This window comes from Mastomys coucha, unplaced genomic scaffold (genome assembly GCF_008632895.1).
Source record: "Mastomys coucha isolate ucsf_1 unplaced genomic scaffold, UCSF_Mcou_1 pScaffold21, whole genome shotgun sequence".
Classification (NCBI taxonomy): domain Eukaryota; kingdom Metazoa; phylum Chordata; class Mammalia; order Rodentia; family Muridae; genus Mastomys; species Mastomys coucha.
Window position 1 is genome coordinate 50,867,540 of NW_022196904.1, and position 17,721 is coordinate 50,885,260.

Genomic DNA, 17,721 nt, shown 5'->3' on the forward strand with positions numbered 1-17,721 from the left:
ATTTCTAGTTCTAGTTGCTAGAACTGTGTTGAGCAGCTGACCTGACTTCATTATTCTCTTGATTTTAGTGAATATGGCTGTGCCACAAAAGAGATCAAAAGAAGCAATACAACTGAACTAACTAACGCACATGGATAAGCACATTGAATTGTACTGAGGAAAAGGATACTGATAAACCTTGGTCAATACTGGAGATTCAAAGCGAAAATAACAAAGAAATACTTGGTAGGTCAATTTTTTTCACTGGGAATGTGGGTCAGATTCTTACATTATGTGATCTCAAAGACTGGAAAGGGTTAAAGTGTCAGAGTGAAAAACTGTAGAAATTATTATTTGAGACAGTACAGAAATATCATGTAACTGGGGAAAGAACCTGAGTTAGAAGTACAAACTAATTCTGTAATATGAATTATTATTCTTGTGTACTCTAATTGATTACATTGGCTAGGAGTGTGGGCATTGCTGATGTTCTTAGCTGAGTCTTAAAAAGTACATATTAACACTACAAAAATGCATGAGTTTCAATATTTTTTTTATGTTTACATTTTATAACTTTAAATACTGAGTTTAAAATTATTTAATTTCCTTAGGAAAATAGCCACATTTGGGGAAAAAACTGGTGTTATGAAGAATATAAATGCATTGCTTTTATTTTTATTTTATATAATTTAAATTTACTTTTCCAAATTTTTAAATTTGAAACTTTTAAGCTGAATAAGAACATAAGCTGTAAACTGATATCTTTGCTACATTACAAGGAACATATAAATGTTTACATATGGCTTAAAGAATTGCATATGCAGTGTACATTCATACCACACTTGTAATTGCACAGAACCTATGCCAGCTCAGAGTTTAGGTACCCAGCCAACTGTTTTTAGAATAACTACTGCACAAATTGACAATAGGTCATAGTTCATTCTCTCTCTCTCCCTCCTTTTTACTTCCGTTTTCTTTTTCTCCCCTATTTCTTGCCCTTCCCCCATACCCATTAAGTCATGAAAAGATTCTATGGACTGAAAACAAAGTCCCAGGATGAAAGGACTGAACAGTCTTGATTGACATGGGAAAGGGGGTTAGTAGACTGTGTACAGCAGTAGAGGATGCAGCCGGACATGTAGTTCTGACATGCAGGCCAGTTTGCAGGGCAGAAGCATTTTGCACACTGTTTTCCTGTCTTGTACAAATAAGGTCTAAGTGAGTAGCATGGAAAGCAGTTGTTTTTCTCGTTTCCTTTTTAAATTTGCTTTTGTTTAAAAATTGATAGCTTTAACTACTCTAAACATAGCCTAATTTTGTGCTTAAGATACTGAATGGAAAACTCCATTGTGTGTTGCTAGACTGTTTTGGAAATATTTGGTCAAATGTATGTTAACTTGGCTGTAATGGCATTTAAAGCAAACAAACAAAAAAGATGTGAAAATGGCCTTGGAACATTACCTTTAGTTACTTGAAGAGTTTGTAGTTTTTTTAATATGTTTATGTTAAAATAATCTTTATTAATTTAGAGAAGCCAATCAATGTCTGAAAAAACAGACTTTCTTGGATTTTTTTGTGGTAATTATGAGTGATTGTTTTTGCTTTTTCTTAGTTTCACATTCTTCCTTTGTTCTAAATCTTAGACTGACATCTAGCTTTGCCAATCATAGTATGTTTTATTTCTTGAGGAGGAAGAACATATAAGGTGGTTTAATTTTGTACTATTGGTGTGTTGGTGAATTTTTAAACTGTGTACTAAATGCAATAAATTCTATGAACTGAGAAAAAAAGAAGGAAGAACTAAGACAATGGATGATAACAGGATCACAAAAAAGAGAATGTAAATGTTATCCTTTGCTCTCAGAAAACTTTGTCACAGGAGAGATAATTTTAGGAAACAATACAGCTTAAGCTACCAGGAAGTCTCAAAATACAAGCTGGAAGCTGTCCCTGACACAATTCTTCATGTATCATCTGAAGGTGTGTCAGGAGCGTCAGGTTTCCTGTTGTTGTCAGACACTGAAGGCTAAAGGGAATTGCCTTTCTAGCAGATGAAGCCAGACTTCAGCCCTTAGTCAGTAATGTCTGATTTTAAACCCAAACTGGTGGCTCATCATCAAAAACTAATGTCCATCAATGAAACCACACTTCTCCATTGCTGGTATGACTGCAAGTTGGTACAACCACTCTGGAAATCATTCTGGTGTATTCTCAGAAAATTGGAAATAGATCTACTTGAAGACCCAGCTATACCACTACTAGGCATATATCCAAAAGTCACCCTAACATATAACTAGGACAAATATTCCACCATATTTACAACAACCTTATTTATAATAGACAGAAGGTGTAAACAACCCAGGTGTCCCTCAACAGAATAATGGATACTGGAAATGTGGTACATTTACGTAATGGAGTATTACTCAGCTCTTAAAAACAATGACTTCATGAAATTCTAAGGCAAGTCGATGGAAGTAGAAAATATCATCCTGTGTGAGGTAATCCAGACACAAAGGAATGCACATGAACAGGGACAACAAACAGAGCAGAGACTGAAGGATGGCCCACCTGAGGACTGCCTTAACTGGTGATCTACCCTGTCTGCAGATACCAAACTTGACATTGTTGCTGTTGCCAAGAGACACTTGCTGACAGGACCTGTTATGACTGCTCCTTGCGAGGTTCAGCCAGCAACTGACCAATATTAATGTGGATGTTTAGAGCCAATCATTAGACTGAGTTCAAGGACCCTGGTTGGGGAGCTGGCAGCATGACTGGAAGAACTGAGGGGGATTGTAACCCCATGGGAAAAACAACACCAGCTTGCTGAAACCCGCAGTCTTCCCAGGCACTAGACCACTAACCAAGGAGCGTACAGGACAGGATCCATGGCTCCAGAGACATAGGTAGCAAAGAATAGCCTTGTCTGACATCAAAGGGAGGGGTGGCCCTTGGTCATGTGGGAGTTTGATGCCCAGCATAATAGCGTGCTGGAGGGTTGGGCTGGAAGATGATGGGTAGGTAGGGGAGCACCCTCATAGAGGCAAAGGGGAGGGAGGAGAGGGAGGTTGTGGGATGGGGGGCTTGTGGAGGGGTAAGAGGGAAATAGGCTATTATTTGATATGTAAATGAATGGGATGATTAATTAAAAAAGAAAAAAGAAAAATAAAAAAGAAGTTGGAGTGGAAAGTTCAAAGCCAATATCAGAATATCAGTTGGTTCAGTCTCTGATCCAGTACTCTCTCTGATTACTAGATTGTAGTCAAACCCCTGGCCAGAACCTGGAGTCAGCTCAGAGCTGGACTCCTGCTAGGAGCCTGATTGACAAAGCATTGTGTTCAGGGATGTATGTTAGGTCTCATGATCTCTGATTCATTCAGTGTTTGCCTGAAAATGAAAACAATAAGGACCAATCAGAAGAGAGATCTGGTGTTTAGCAATGAAAAGCAAAAAGCTGCTTTAACAAGGGAGATCTCTTTCAGAACTGGTGTTTCATTTTGTTCTTCCTTCTCCTTGTATATAGCAACAAATGTGGAAAAAGTGAAATGAGAAAGAGAGAAACCATTTAATTTTCCCTTATACTCTGTCTATTGAGAGATGAAAGAGAAAAATCACTCAGTGGTGGCAGAATGCTTAAGCCTGTATCTATATTTTAGGGTATACAATCAAGGATAACTTTACTTCATTCTGGAGCTTTCTGATCATTGCATAGTGTTGGCTACCAAATGCAACCAGCTGATGAGTCTTTGCCTTCAGCCTATGTAAGTTTCCTTAATTTTTGTGATTACTTGATGACCCAGCACACTGGATTATAGTGTTATGTCTATTACAACACACACACACACACACACACACACACACACACACACAAACTTATAGTACACATACAGAGACCCATGCACACACAGAGAACAAACAAAAAAACAAACAAAACCAAAACCAAATCAAACCAAAAATCTTGTTTGTGTTATAAAAGAAAAGGTGGGTACTAACACTGCTCAAGAAATATAGTCAATTATACTGGAGTTCCTTATATTACTATGGAAAAAAGAAAATTTACAGGCATCTCATTTTATAACACACAGCAAAAACTATACCTATTCTTAACCATTCCTTTGTGTTTATATATCCTTTTTTATGGAGACCAGAGGATTAATCTAGGTAATGGGTTCAGCTATCATTCAACTTTTAAAATATTTTATTTAGTATTCAATTACATGCATAATCTTTTTTCAGAAAACTCAACCTCCATTCTCCCGCTTAGAGTTTCCTCCACCATAACCACTACTATTGTTAAATCCTAACTTCATATGGTCTTTCTTTTAATAACCAGAAATCCATTCTGTACTGTCTTTATGTGCATGGATCCTACCAATCTCATCAAGTCATCAAACATCAATCAATATTTATAAGTCCTATGTGTAGCCAAGTTGCAAGTTTGGCTGACTTTATCTTGTACAAGTATTTTTGCATATTCCTAGCTCTTATGAGTTCACGGAAAAGTTCAGTATCTCTGATTCACTGGAGACATATTTTCACTGGACTAGAATTGTCTATGTAATCTAGGGTAGCTAGTCAGTAGATCTCTCTTCATGTACCTCTCAATTCTCAGGATTGCCAAACCACATTACCATATTTTTCTTGTGTATACTATAAATTAAGAGAAGGGACTCATATAGGTAAACAAGCATGTTGACAACTGAGTCATCTGCTCAACCTTGAATATTATGATCTTAAAATCAAGAATAATCAATTGAATATATGTCAAGGACTACAGTGTCACTCACTCTGAGGAACTCTCCACTTATTTTCTGCCTCAGCTCTGATGCTGATTTTCTCATTAAACTCAGTTGTAATATTCTGAATACTGAACTAAGATATTTGAAAATTGAAAGTATCTGTGCTGTTGCCCTGTGAGACCTACACAGGTATTAAAATAAGAGCAGCACAGTGGAATTTCTGCAAAATTCTCTCTCACATACAAACCAAGTTTCTATCAAAGTCATCAACAGTATTTTATCTACATTCCAGTAATATGTCTCTTTTTAATTGAAAAGCAGTGATTTTCATGAACATATGTCACTGTACAACAGGTATGCCATTCTGCAGTGCATATTAGGTGTCTATAAGTATGGCTGGAATAATCGCTTTTGTTTGAATTAATTCTATTAGATTGTTCAAATGATAAGGTTATTCCACAATTCTTAGTGCAAAAACAATGCATTTTAAAACCAAGGGTTATTGAATAAACATCCCACTAATTTTTTCCTCTTCTATTCTGGAGATCACAATTCTTTCCATGGCTCACAAATGGGTGAAACTCAAATATTCATCACTCAATTTTCATAAACAGACCCTTGTTGTAGAGGAGAATTGTAATTTTGGATCAACTTTTCAGTATGTGCTTTCAAAGGCATGTGATGTTTTTTGTTTGTTTGCTTTGAGGGAGAGGGTTCAATTCCTGACAAAATATGCCATATCTAAGCAAAAAGGGGGTTAATTAAGAGTTAACTTAACAGAATAATTATTTGAACCTGAATGCATGAAATAATTTAAGCTTCCAAAGTAAAAACAGAAATATCAGAACTCAACGAGCAATAATCTGAAAATACTTTGAACATAAGTTTTTGCCTATTAGCTTTATGTGCCTTCAAGTAGTAAATGAATAAATGGTGTAAGAAAATTACAAAAAAGGCATTATTTTCAATTCATCTACAATTACTTTTAATATATAAGTGTATCATTGCATATAAGTGCACACATGCATATGCATATACATGTATGTATGTATGTGTGTGTTTATGTGTTTATAAAGACCTGTAGATTACCTAACAATATCTCATATATTACAATACCATTATTCAAGTGTGCTGATCTGCATCTGCTCTATGCTTTTCTCAAGAGTTTAGAAGGAACTATGACTTCATTTGAGGATTTGAAACCCCTCTGAGCAGTGCATTCCGATTTTTTATCAGAAACACATGACTTAAATTTGAAGAAAATCATATGATGTAATGTAATATTGGAATACTTAGACTACAAATGTATAGAAATTTATTATTTAAACTTGTGTATATGTTTAAATATTATAATTCATTGAACAAAACGTTAAAAGCATAAAAGTTCTCTAACTATTTACTGATTGAAAATATTGTCACTGAGACACTCTCATCTCAGCAGTAATATCTTACTTTTTGCCTGATGGTCCAACTAAGCTAAATTTTCTAAGGCATTGCAAAATACCTGACAATTACACAACATCTAGAGTAACAAGAATAAATTGAGAACTTGATCATACATTGGAGTTTCAAAACTTATGCCAAATAAATATTAATGATGAGTTGTGGAGATGGTACATGGTTAGTGGAGTTAAACTTTTTGTTCTAAATTTAACACATATATACGAGTACAAAACTATGGAGGCTTGGGTCAATAGAGACTAGAGGCCCCAGGGAGTTTAGAGATCAGGTGGGATGCGGTTGAGGGTGGGGGCATCCACAGGGAGACAGGGGGTGTAGGGAGGGGGTGTGGGATGTGGAGCAGTCAGAGGGTGAATGGGAAGGGTGGCAGGCAATGGAATATGGAGTGTAAAAAATTAATTAATTAAAAAGATAAAACCTTAAAATTTCATTTATGGCTTTGAGATTATAATATAGCCATAACATTTCTCCCTCTTTCCTTTTCTCAAAACCTCTTATAACCCTCTCCGATCTCCCTAAATCTATTGACTTTAATTTTCTCAATTTTTATTACATGCACATATATATTACTAACTACAAACTTCTTAGTCTAGTATATTATCAGCAAGCATGCTTCCAGAGCTGGTCATTTGTCTCTGAAAAATCTGTTGGTATGTTCTTCCCAAGGGAATACTACCTTTTAAAATCTCAGCATCAAATTCGATCATCAATAGGAGGAGAGGACCTCGGCCCTGTGAAGGTTTTGTGCCCCAGTGTAGGGGTATGCCATGGCCAGAAAGTGGGAGAGGGCAGGGTGGCAGGCATGGGGAAGGGGGAGGCAACAGGGGTTTGTTTTTGTTGTTTTTGTTTGTTTGTTTGTTTTTTGGAGAGGAAACTGGGAATGGAGAAATTTACATGTAAATAAAGAAAATATAAAAAAAAAAGTCTGAAAGACAGACATATAAAAAAAAGTTAAAAAAAAAAAAAGTAAAATCCCAGCATCCCTCTGCTGACCCAGAATTTTTTGTGTAAGATTAAAGTGATGTGTCTTTTCCCCGGTCTCTTGGCATGTGTATTGGTGTTATCTTGTTCTACTTATGTTTTGACATTTATAATGATAAGTCTTCATGAATGTAGCTTCTGATGTTACTAGGAGACACAATATGACAGGAAATTCTCTGATATTCTGACTCTTTTTGTTTATTTGATATTTTATGTATTTACATTTCAAATATTATCCCCTTTCCCGGTTTCCACTCTGGAACCCCCCTCTATCACATCCCATTACCCCTGCTTCTATAAGACTGCTCCCCATCCCACCCACCCACCCACTCCTACCTCACTGACCTGGCATTTCCCTACACTGAGTAATCAAGCCTTCACAGGATCAAGGGCCTCTCCTCCTATTGATGACAGAGAATAGCATCCTCTGCTATATTGCAGCTGGAGCCATAGATCTGTCCATGTGTACTCTTTGTTTGGTGCCTGGGAGCTCTAGGATGTCTGGTTGGTTGATATTGTTGTTCTTCCTATGTGATTGCAAACTCCTTCAGCTCCTTCAGTCTTTCCCCTAACTACTCTGTTGGGTTCCCGGTGCTCAATCCAATGGTTGGCTGTGAGTATCTGCCTCTGTATTTGTCAGGCTCTGGAAGAGCCTCTCAGGAGATAACTGTAACAGGCTCTTGTCAGAAAACACCTCTTGGTACCTGTAATAGTGTCTGAGTTTGATATCTGTATATGGGATGGATCCCCAGGTGGGGCAGACTCTTAAAATTACTTCCTTCACTATTCTGCAATAATCCCTGAGGATTGGATTTACAAATATTTTGTAGTTCTATCCATTGCAACTGGGCTCTACAACTCTACTTTTTAATTGGTTGTGGTTTTTTTCTTGTTATTTCCTTATGTTGCAAAACTTAAGTTTAATTGAAGAGGGGTGAAAATTACACACGTCTGTGAATATGTAGCCACATGTTTAGATTGTTGTTGGGGAGTATGCTAGTATTTAGTAAAGTAGTGGAGAGAGATTCTTCTTCAATAATCTTGACTTACTTACACTGACTTATTATCTGGGTTTCCAACATTAGGCATTGTTTCCCCTATGTTGAGTGTGTCTTTGGGAAAATTATAGATCTTTGGGTTAATTCCAAGGTATGTCTGTTACTACTGCACACTGATGGATATTGTGCCACGAATGGTCATTGATGGCTAGGTAGAATTGTAGTTTGTAGTTCCTCCCTTGGAATCTTTTTCCTTTTTATTGATTTAAGTTTTATTGCATTATTATGAGAAAAGATACATGATTTAAATTTATCTGAATTTGTTAACATTTAAAAACTTATTTTAAGTAAATAGAATTACAACCCATTCTTGTTACCCTTTTGTACCCCAACTCCTCCCAGAGAGCCCCCTTTAATACCTGCAATACCTTTTATTATTTTTTTATTTTACTGTTCAATTGATTGTTGTTTTATATCAATTTTTATAATACTCATTTTTATTGTTTAATATTTTATAAATTTTAAGGACTATGACAAAATAAAAAATAAAAGGTATTCCTCCCTTGGAATCTTGCATGTTGTCTTTGAGTAGTATGATAGTTGTTAGGGAGGAGACAATCAAGATTGTTATAGTTTAGGTGCCCCAGGGCCCTGTTCCTAAATTACACTGTACCATCAGCAATGCAGACATACATACCACCCACATTTTGGGTCTCCTTATTTTATGCCCCTGAATCTAATACAAAACTAGAGTTCAGCATTTTATAGAAACCCTGGACAATGAAGTAAATGTGAATGCAAAATATCTTTTTTGAAAATTATAGAGACACAAAACCAGATAGTCATATTCTATGGCAAACACATTATGACTGATTCATCTACCTAGCCTTAGGAATAGTTGTAGAGGAATGGTTCTAATGAGGAATGGTTCTGATGGTTTGATTAAATTGGGAATTTGTATTTACTGATGCTGAATGATTCTTGATCATTGAATAAGGATGCCAGCAACCAAGGTCTGGGCAGAAAGAAAGAGGGAAGACTTCCAGGTTTACATAGGAGAGAGGAAGAAGGAATAAGGATACTTGGGGGAGATGCAACAAACTCAGAGCTGTAGGGGAGATCTTCCAAAATGGAAATAGAAAAGGATACAGACATACAGAAGTGCAGCTTGAAAGTGTTCTGGGCAGTAAGACCAATCGGCTTCACAGAAGGTAACCAAACAACTTTGTTGAAGATAGATTTAGAGATCTTGAAGTAGGAGGAAAGATAATTAGACAACTATGTTGAGTTCAGATTTAGAGATGTTTTGCTAGGTAGGAGTAAAGGTAAAAGAGCAACTATGTTGAGGGAAGATTTAGAGATGTTGAGCAAGGAGTAAAGGTAAGGACACACTAGCCAAAGAAGGCTTAGAAGAGCCCAGCCACAGAGCCAATAGGCATTTTATAAATGAAGTAATGTGTGTGTGTGTGTGTGTGTGTGTGTGTGTGTGTGTGTGTGTGTGTTTCATCTGCAAATTAGAGATAGTTCATGGGAGGATGTGCACCTGTGATTTGCTAGGAACTCAAAGCAAAGTAACCAAAACGCCAGTTGCATACAGTTGTGAGGGTATTTCCTTACCACATCCAATATAAATTACATGTGCAGAACATTGATTCTGAGCCAGAGGTGGGCAATAATTCTCCCCACTAAATAAGGTATATTTACTCGCTGCAAAGGAGTTTGCTAAGTGTGGAGATTATTTGCCTAGGTAGTGCATTCACAACTCTATGTGATAAATGAAAAGCTGTAACTATAGTCACAGTTTCAAAACAGAATACACTGATACAAAGAATCTTCCTGAGGTTTCTGTACAATAGACAACAGTCAAAATTCCTTGGCCCGTAAACCTGAGCAAGGATGATCAGTTTGATTTAGCCCTACCATGTTCATCAGATGTGAGGGAACATAGAAATATTGCATGAAGGAGATTCAAGGTATCAAAGTAGAATGGCTCAAAGAGAATGACTGAAGATTATAAAGACATGAGTTAGTATTTTGTAATTTCTTTACCAATGAAGCTGTGGAGAATGCATTTGTTAATACTGGATTGCATCTTCTCATGTTGTGTTAGGTCTTGCTTACTTAGTTTTATAATCTCATTTTTGTGACTTTTTATGATTTTAGTGTACTTGTTTAGAACAGTTGAGGAGATATTTCAAAGTGCTTCAACTGAATTCTTTCCGCAATGTAATGGTTCATTATAGGATTGTGGTTCAGGGGTTTTCATCATTGATTTTCCCATCCTATGTGCAAAAGTTTTGTTACAATGGATAACATATAAACTTTGAGTATTTTTGAAAGTTGAAGACTCATTCCAGATGATCATGGTCTCTATGTAACCAGAAAGAACCCCAGGTATACAAATAATCCTGATTAAAATGAAAAATGCTGGAGACATTACCTGGTTTTTGTTTCAGAAAAGAGGGAAGTGGAAACAATAAAATAGCCAAAAATATTTGATATTCTCTGGATTCTGGCTACAATTGACAAAGAAAATAAATCAATTTTGACAGAGCTTAAGCCAGTATCAGTGAGGTACCTCCACTAAGATTACTTATAAGAAAGACTACATATCTGTTTGGAGATTTCTGATTGTGAATATAGGGCTTGGAATTCTACCTGGTGCTGTGTCTTTGAAGTCCTACCAGTCAGCTGTGAATATATGGATGAACAATAAAAATAGATCTCTCTCTATATCTATCTATCTATCTATCTATCTATCTATCTATCTATCTATCTATCTATCTTCTGAACTCTCTAACTCTCTAAAATGGATCTGCTTGGATTCTTCTAAGAAATGTTGAGTTCTATGAAGGGTCAAGTAGCATATTCAACTGACAAGGAGTGTCCTATAAAATCGTAATGATAGATATATAATAAAATATATATTTATTTTAAAAACAAAATGGTCAAAGTCAATATTTACTTATGTATATTTTCGATAATATCTCTCTCTTTATATATATATATACATATATATATATTTGCATATCTGTATTTGAGGAGAATTCATTAGTGTGTGTATGGCTATAAAAAGCAGACAGTTACAATACAGTTTTTATTGTTCTTAAAACACAGACAGATATACGCACATGCAAACACACACACACACACCACAATATAATGTGTTTGAATCAAATCTTTCTCCATCTCAATCTAAAATGTATTCCTTATTCATTCCACAACTTTTTTCTATCAGTACTTCATGTACTGTGTTTATTTAAGTAACTCATTGAATTAACTTTACTGGTACTTTTTATGTTTGTATAGATGAAGGACTATATTCTAAGACATGTTTGGTCCCACAGCACAGTGCTAACATTCCGAAACAAAATTATTTCATCCCCCAGAAGCTATCAAATGTCAATATCTCTTCAGAAAGTCATTTAACTTCATACGTTATTTTATCAAACATGATATGGTTTTGTTTGGCTTGATTTAGTGTTATTTTTTGTTGTTTTGAGTTCATATGTACAAATATATTTTCTTGGCCAGCTGTCTTCTGTGCCAATCAATTGGCATCTTGGAGCATTAAGCTGTATTCTTTACAGAAGATCATCTCATCTCAGCTTTTTGATGGATGTTGAACCACCATACTGACCACAATGGTAGAAGATGGCACAATATCACCAGATGAGTATCCAGTTGCTCCCAGGTAATTGTAATAGGCAACTCTGCCATAATTGCAAATTGTCTGGGGAGAGGGCCTCGAACAAGGGCTCCATTTAAGTGGACACATGGAAGGTCTAATTATTTTTTCTATTTTTATTATTAATATTCTTTAATATTTAATATTACCTACATATGTAATATGTTTGAGCCCTTCCAATACAGTTCAGTCATTATTCCCTTCCCAGTCCACACTCTGATTATTCCTCATCCCATTCCTCCTCCCCTGTCTTCAAGAGAATGTTCCTATCCTCCACCCATACCTCACCATAACTTCCCCCATCCCTGGGGGTCTCAAGTCTTTTGTTAGATAAATAATTCTGAAATACAGTTTATTGGAGGAGAGCTAAACCACTTTAAGGAACTTCTCTTCTCTGCTCTTAAAGAAGCTCAATTAATAATATGTTGCTAAAATTGCATTTGATAAACTTTATATTTTTTCTAAAGATAAAACAAGAGTATCATATCTGCAAAGTAAGCACATCTGTCTTTCATTCTTGAATGCTTAGCCTTTAAATTAAAAAAAAAATTGTGTATAAGTCAAGGACAATATTGCTACATACTGCTTAGAACCATTTAATTTTCTTCTACTACAACTCTGATGCTGTCACCTAAATTTTTCTTTAAGGTTCAACTTTAATTTTCTGGTTCTTAAGAAAGGTAATGTCTTGGTGCTATTCTCTTGTGAGTTCCAATATATAATAGAACAACAGCAGCACAGAGGACTAGCAAATAAATTCCATATCAAACATAAGCTAAGATTCTGTCAGAGATCTCTTCTACATGAATCTTCTCTTCAATAAGGTCCAATTATCTTTCAGTTTTATGAGATGCTAAGAGTTCAATTATAAAAAACCCCACATAGAACATTATACCACAAGTGAGAAAATTAAGTAGAGTTTAAATTAAAAAAAAATAGTAGGTGTAAGTGTGCGTACCTAGTAAAGAAATGTGTGTGTACATGTGTGTATTTGTGTGTATGTGTACATATGTATATATTATAAGCATATGAAAACCATTGGTTGGTATATTGGTGGAAATAGGGAGCCAATATGGAGGACTCAGAAAGTAAGGGAAAATGGAAAATAAGCAGGAAGCTGTATGGGATGTCTGGGTAAAAATCCATGTGAATATTCTTTTTTCTCCAGTCCATATAGAAATAAATATATTACTAGTATATATGAATTTTTCAGACATGATTATCTTGATAAAGCTATTTTTTAAAAATGTAGTATGGAATACTATTTAAAATTAAATGAAAGCAATTTTAAATGTTGATGAAATTATTTATAGGATAAAGAGGCATTGGTCAGCACTATTTTTTTCAAACTAGGTATATTGAATACATATATACACAGATACAGATATGTGTATGAATAGTAATAAGTACCCTCATATTCATCCTTTTCCTGGTAGCTAATGTATTTACATCGTGAAGAACCTTAGTATTTATATGAACATCTCGTATCCACATACCTCCTACATGCTTTTTGTATTGTATGTTTACTTTCAATCTGTCTGGAAGATTTGTTTTGTTCATATCTACTTTTCATTTTTATGCATTTTAAAGCATAATCCCATATAACAACCTTGGCTGATGAGACTGTCAATCATTCGTGCAGGAGTGGGGAGCTTCATATTTATAGCATCATTCTAGGCTCACCACTTGGGTACTGGGATTACAGGCAGCTATCACAAAAGTTGATCAGCTATTACTTTATAAAACTAACTCGATAAAAAGATGCTAAAATGTTTGGGGGGTAGTGTGGGCCAGTGTATATGTGAGCTGGAGGGAGTAATGGAGTACATGTGTGATTGAATTTCATTGAAGAATGGTGGGTATTCCAAAAAAACAAAACAAAATAAAAAGTAAAAAAGAAAAAGATTTAAAATTTTCCAGGGGAGCTGCATTGGCAGGGCTCAAAATATTACATATGTAGGTAATATTGTTTTTAAATAAGTAAAAAACCACATCTCTTTCACAAATCCTCTCTCAAAATACATTGTATGGAATCTCGATGAACTAGTAAAATGTACAAATAAAAATGAACACACATCACAATTTAGCTCAAACTTCATCAAAGCAGTTTTGTGTAAGTGAAAATTAACATAAAATCCTATAAATATAGACTATGCAGAGAGTGGGAATCTTTGGAGCATTCACTATATGGTAAGATTTTTATCACACTCCTCCCCTCAAGACAGGGGTATCTACCTGGAAGAAAAGGTGGAATTGTTGCAAGAGACAAAAATTGTTAGCAACTCCAAGGAAGCAATATTTTCTATGTAGAAAAGGACTGATACACATGTGAACTCTCAGAGACTGTGGAATCATATGGAAGTCCTCCACAAGTCTAATGTAGAAAAAAAATTCCAGCAAAGAGAATAGAAATGGCTACAATTTCCTGCCTTTAATCAAGAAAATATTTACAATTGATTGAAGGGATAAAAAAATCAGTTTTCTTCAATGGATCACCATCTATCAGCAACAAATCTTCAAGGTAAGCCTCATAACTCAGGAGTAGCTATTCAACACAAAATGGTTTAGACATTTCTTTCTTGTGTTTTTTTAAATTGTGTTGTTGTTTTGTGGCTTGAGCTTTAAGAGAGAAATATTGTAAAAGTGGGTGAGAATGGAAAAGAAAAGGAGCTAGGAAGAATTGGATAAAAGCAAACTATAAAAGAGTATGTAGTATGAAATATGCTAAAACATAAAAATATAAATGAAATTGTAAAGTATACTCTAAGTGGGATAAAACTTTCTTCATCTTCAAGAAAATAAAATTGTTTATACTGTGACCATTTCTTGGAATATTTAAATAAAATTTTACCTGTCAAAGTAAGGCATTAAATAAAAATAAGGATACATAGCCATTTGGTAAACCATGAATTTGTTGTTGTTATTTTGAGGATGATGGCTGAAATAAAGGCTGCTGCATTAAACCAAAACACAAACAAACAGGAATGGCAACTCAAAAAATATGTACAAAGATCCCTGCCCAAACATCAGCCAGCTCTACACAGTACTCTTTCCTAATGAGTGATCATTTACAACTATGTAAGCAAAGAGAACATGGAGGCTGTGGACTTTATAACTTTGAGTTTCTTGGTTTTTTTTTAAATTTCTAAAATTCCTGACTCTAAGAGGAATTATTATCCTTATATCAGTGCATGTTTCACTTCAGAAGACATAGCTCCTCAATGATGTTACTTACAAGGAAAAATGCTCTACCACAATTGATGTAATTGCAATTCATGGAGGCAAACTGAAAGAAAACATAAATGTTTCTGTTCTGCCCTTATTTTTTTCTGGTTTATCAGAACTTAAAAATTTGCCCCTTTGTGGCCATCCTCACAGACACTATGTAAATCTATAGGCACCCAAAGTCTTACACATCCTTCACTCTATCCCTTAATTTAGATTCAAGAGAGTAACTATTGAACCATTGAAATTATTATTTCTATGAAATGGAAAATTATTAAAATTCATGGTGAATCAAAATGCATATGAATATTGCCTAAACTTTACTATAAAACAATTAAGGGCTTCACCCTTTTTGTTATTAATTTTGTTTTTATCAGCATCATCAATGTGTTCATACAAATATAATATTATCCATTGGTCACCAGCTCTTTGGTGGAAATCAGACATAATGAGTTATGAAACTGACTATCTCTTCCCCAAAACTTCATATATATAAATTTAGTTATAGTATGATGTCTTGCATTCCTGAATTTTTTCTCAACTCTTTTAGAAATGCCCTCCATAGAAAGATTGGGCTTTATGTAGTATATAGTCTACATATTTTTTTCTCTCTCCCCATGTCTGTCTATCTCTCTATCCCTTTTATGTAGATGATGTTTTCCTAAATGGCTGAGAGAGAGAGAGAGAGAGAGAGAGAGAGAGAGAGAGAGAGAGAGAGAGAGAGAGAGAGAGAGAGAGAGAGAGAGATTACATGATGGATAACTAACACTCATGACTTATGTTTCTTTGTAAATTTCCTTGGCAGACATTCCCTTTCCCCTCATTCTCCCAGCCAGGGTACATAAGTAATAACAAAGAGATGAATCTAAAATAACCACTATCACAAAAAATAGATCTCTATTATAGACCACATCCTAACCCTCTGAACCAAAATGAAGATGTTCTATTTTTATTAATTAATCATTTTATTACTTTACATAAAAAATGTTTCCCCCCTTCCTGGTCCCCACTTGCAGAGCTTTTCCTCCCATCCTTCCCCACCTTCACCTCTGTGAAGTTGGGCGTGGGTAGTCCCTCTCCCTACTGCATCAAGTCTCTATAGGATTAAGTACATCTTCTCTCTCTGAGGTCAGAAAATGCAGTCCTCTGCTACATATGTGTCAGGGGTCTCAGACCAGCCTATGTATGCTCTTTACTTAGTGGCTTAGTCTCTGGGAGCTCCCAGGATTTCAGGTTAGTTGACACTGTTGGTTTATCTAAGGGGGTTGGCAGGAATTGCTCTTAAGAAATAGAAATTGTGTATCCTTTACCAGCAATATATTTATAAATTACAGTTACTTAGTGGCATATTATTTTTAATTTCTCAACCATAATGCTATAATGTTGTTCTCTAGTGTTCTCAAAAGGATCACCACTGACATAGGATATTGGTACCTTATGTCTGATTATGAAAATACATAGCACTGCAAGTTAAAAAAGTGGAATTTAGGAGGAGTAGAGTAGATGGACTCTGCACTATACTACTGTCATATTATTTTCATATTTGAGCCATGGGATGAACACTTATATCATCATTCATAATTTCCATTTTTTCTCTGCATCCCAAACAGAAACTGACAATTCTTAATAATGGAGGGTAATTTCTAAAAGTTTGAGCCATTTTGTGTCTTTTTGCTTTTTGGTTGTATGTTTGTTAGGGTTTTCTAGTGTCACAAAATTTAGGGAATGTCCCTCTGTATATTAAGGAAATTCATTGTAATTACAATCTAGAGTTCAACTAATCCAAAAATGGGCAGAAGTGAATGGGAAGTTCAATAATCTAGTAGCCCCTCAGTCCCATGAGGATAGTTGTTTAAGCTGGTCTTCTGTAGAAACAGGTACCAATGGATGTGCTGGCAAGTAAGTGTAAGAGGTCAGAGATGAGTGAATCTTCCTTCATCCAATGTCCTTACACAGGCCTCCAGCAGAAGGTGAGTTTCAAATTAAAGGTGTGTACCTCCATGCCTAGCTCTAAAAGTTGCTTTGTCCCAGACTGACCTTGAACTCAAAGATCTGCTTACCTCAGTCTCCTGAAATTACAGGCATATATTACCTGGCCTGGGCCTAAGATTTTCATGACCACTATGCCTTAAGATCTCCATATCAAGGTCTAAGTTAGAAACTTCTCTTTTCCAGCCTGAAGATCTGGATCACAGGTATGCCTGAAGATCTGGTTCACAGGTATGCCCTCCATTTCTGGATTGTAGTTCATTTTAGATATCATCAAGTTGAAAACCAGGAATAATAGCATCACAAATTAGCTCTACTTCTATGAATCATTAATAAAACTAATTTGAGCACATGTCTTCTAATGAACAGAAGTTAAGATTTCAAAATGAGATTCTTCAACTAATATATCATATAGTATCAGAAATCCCTGTTAGAAGACATGAAGGGGTGTGAAGTGATCAGCTAACAGCTACAAATTGATTCTGTGCCAGGGACTGAGTCTCAAAGAATTCATAGTTTCCTTGAGGTAGGTGTACCTGATTTGGACAGGGAATAATGATACATATTTATTTAATATTTGAGGCATAGCCGGTGGTAGTGGCACATGCCTTTAATCCCAGCACTTGGGAGGCAGAGGCAGGCAGATTTCTGAGTTTGAGGC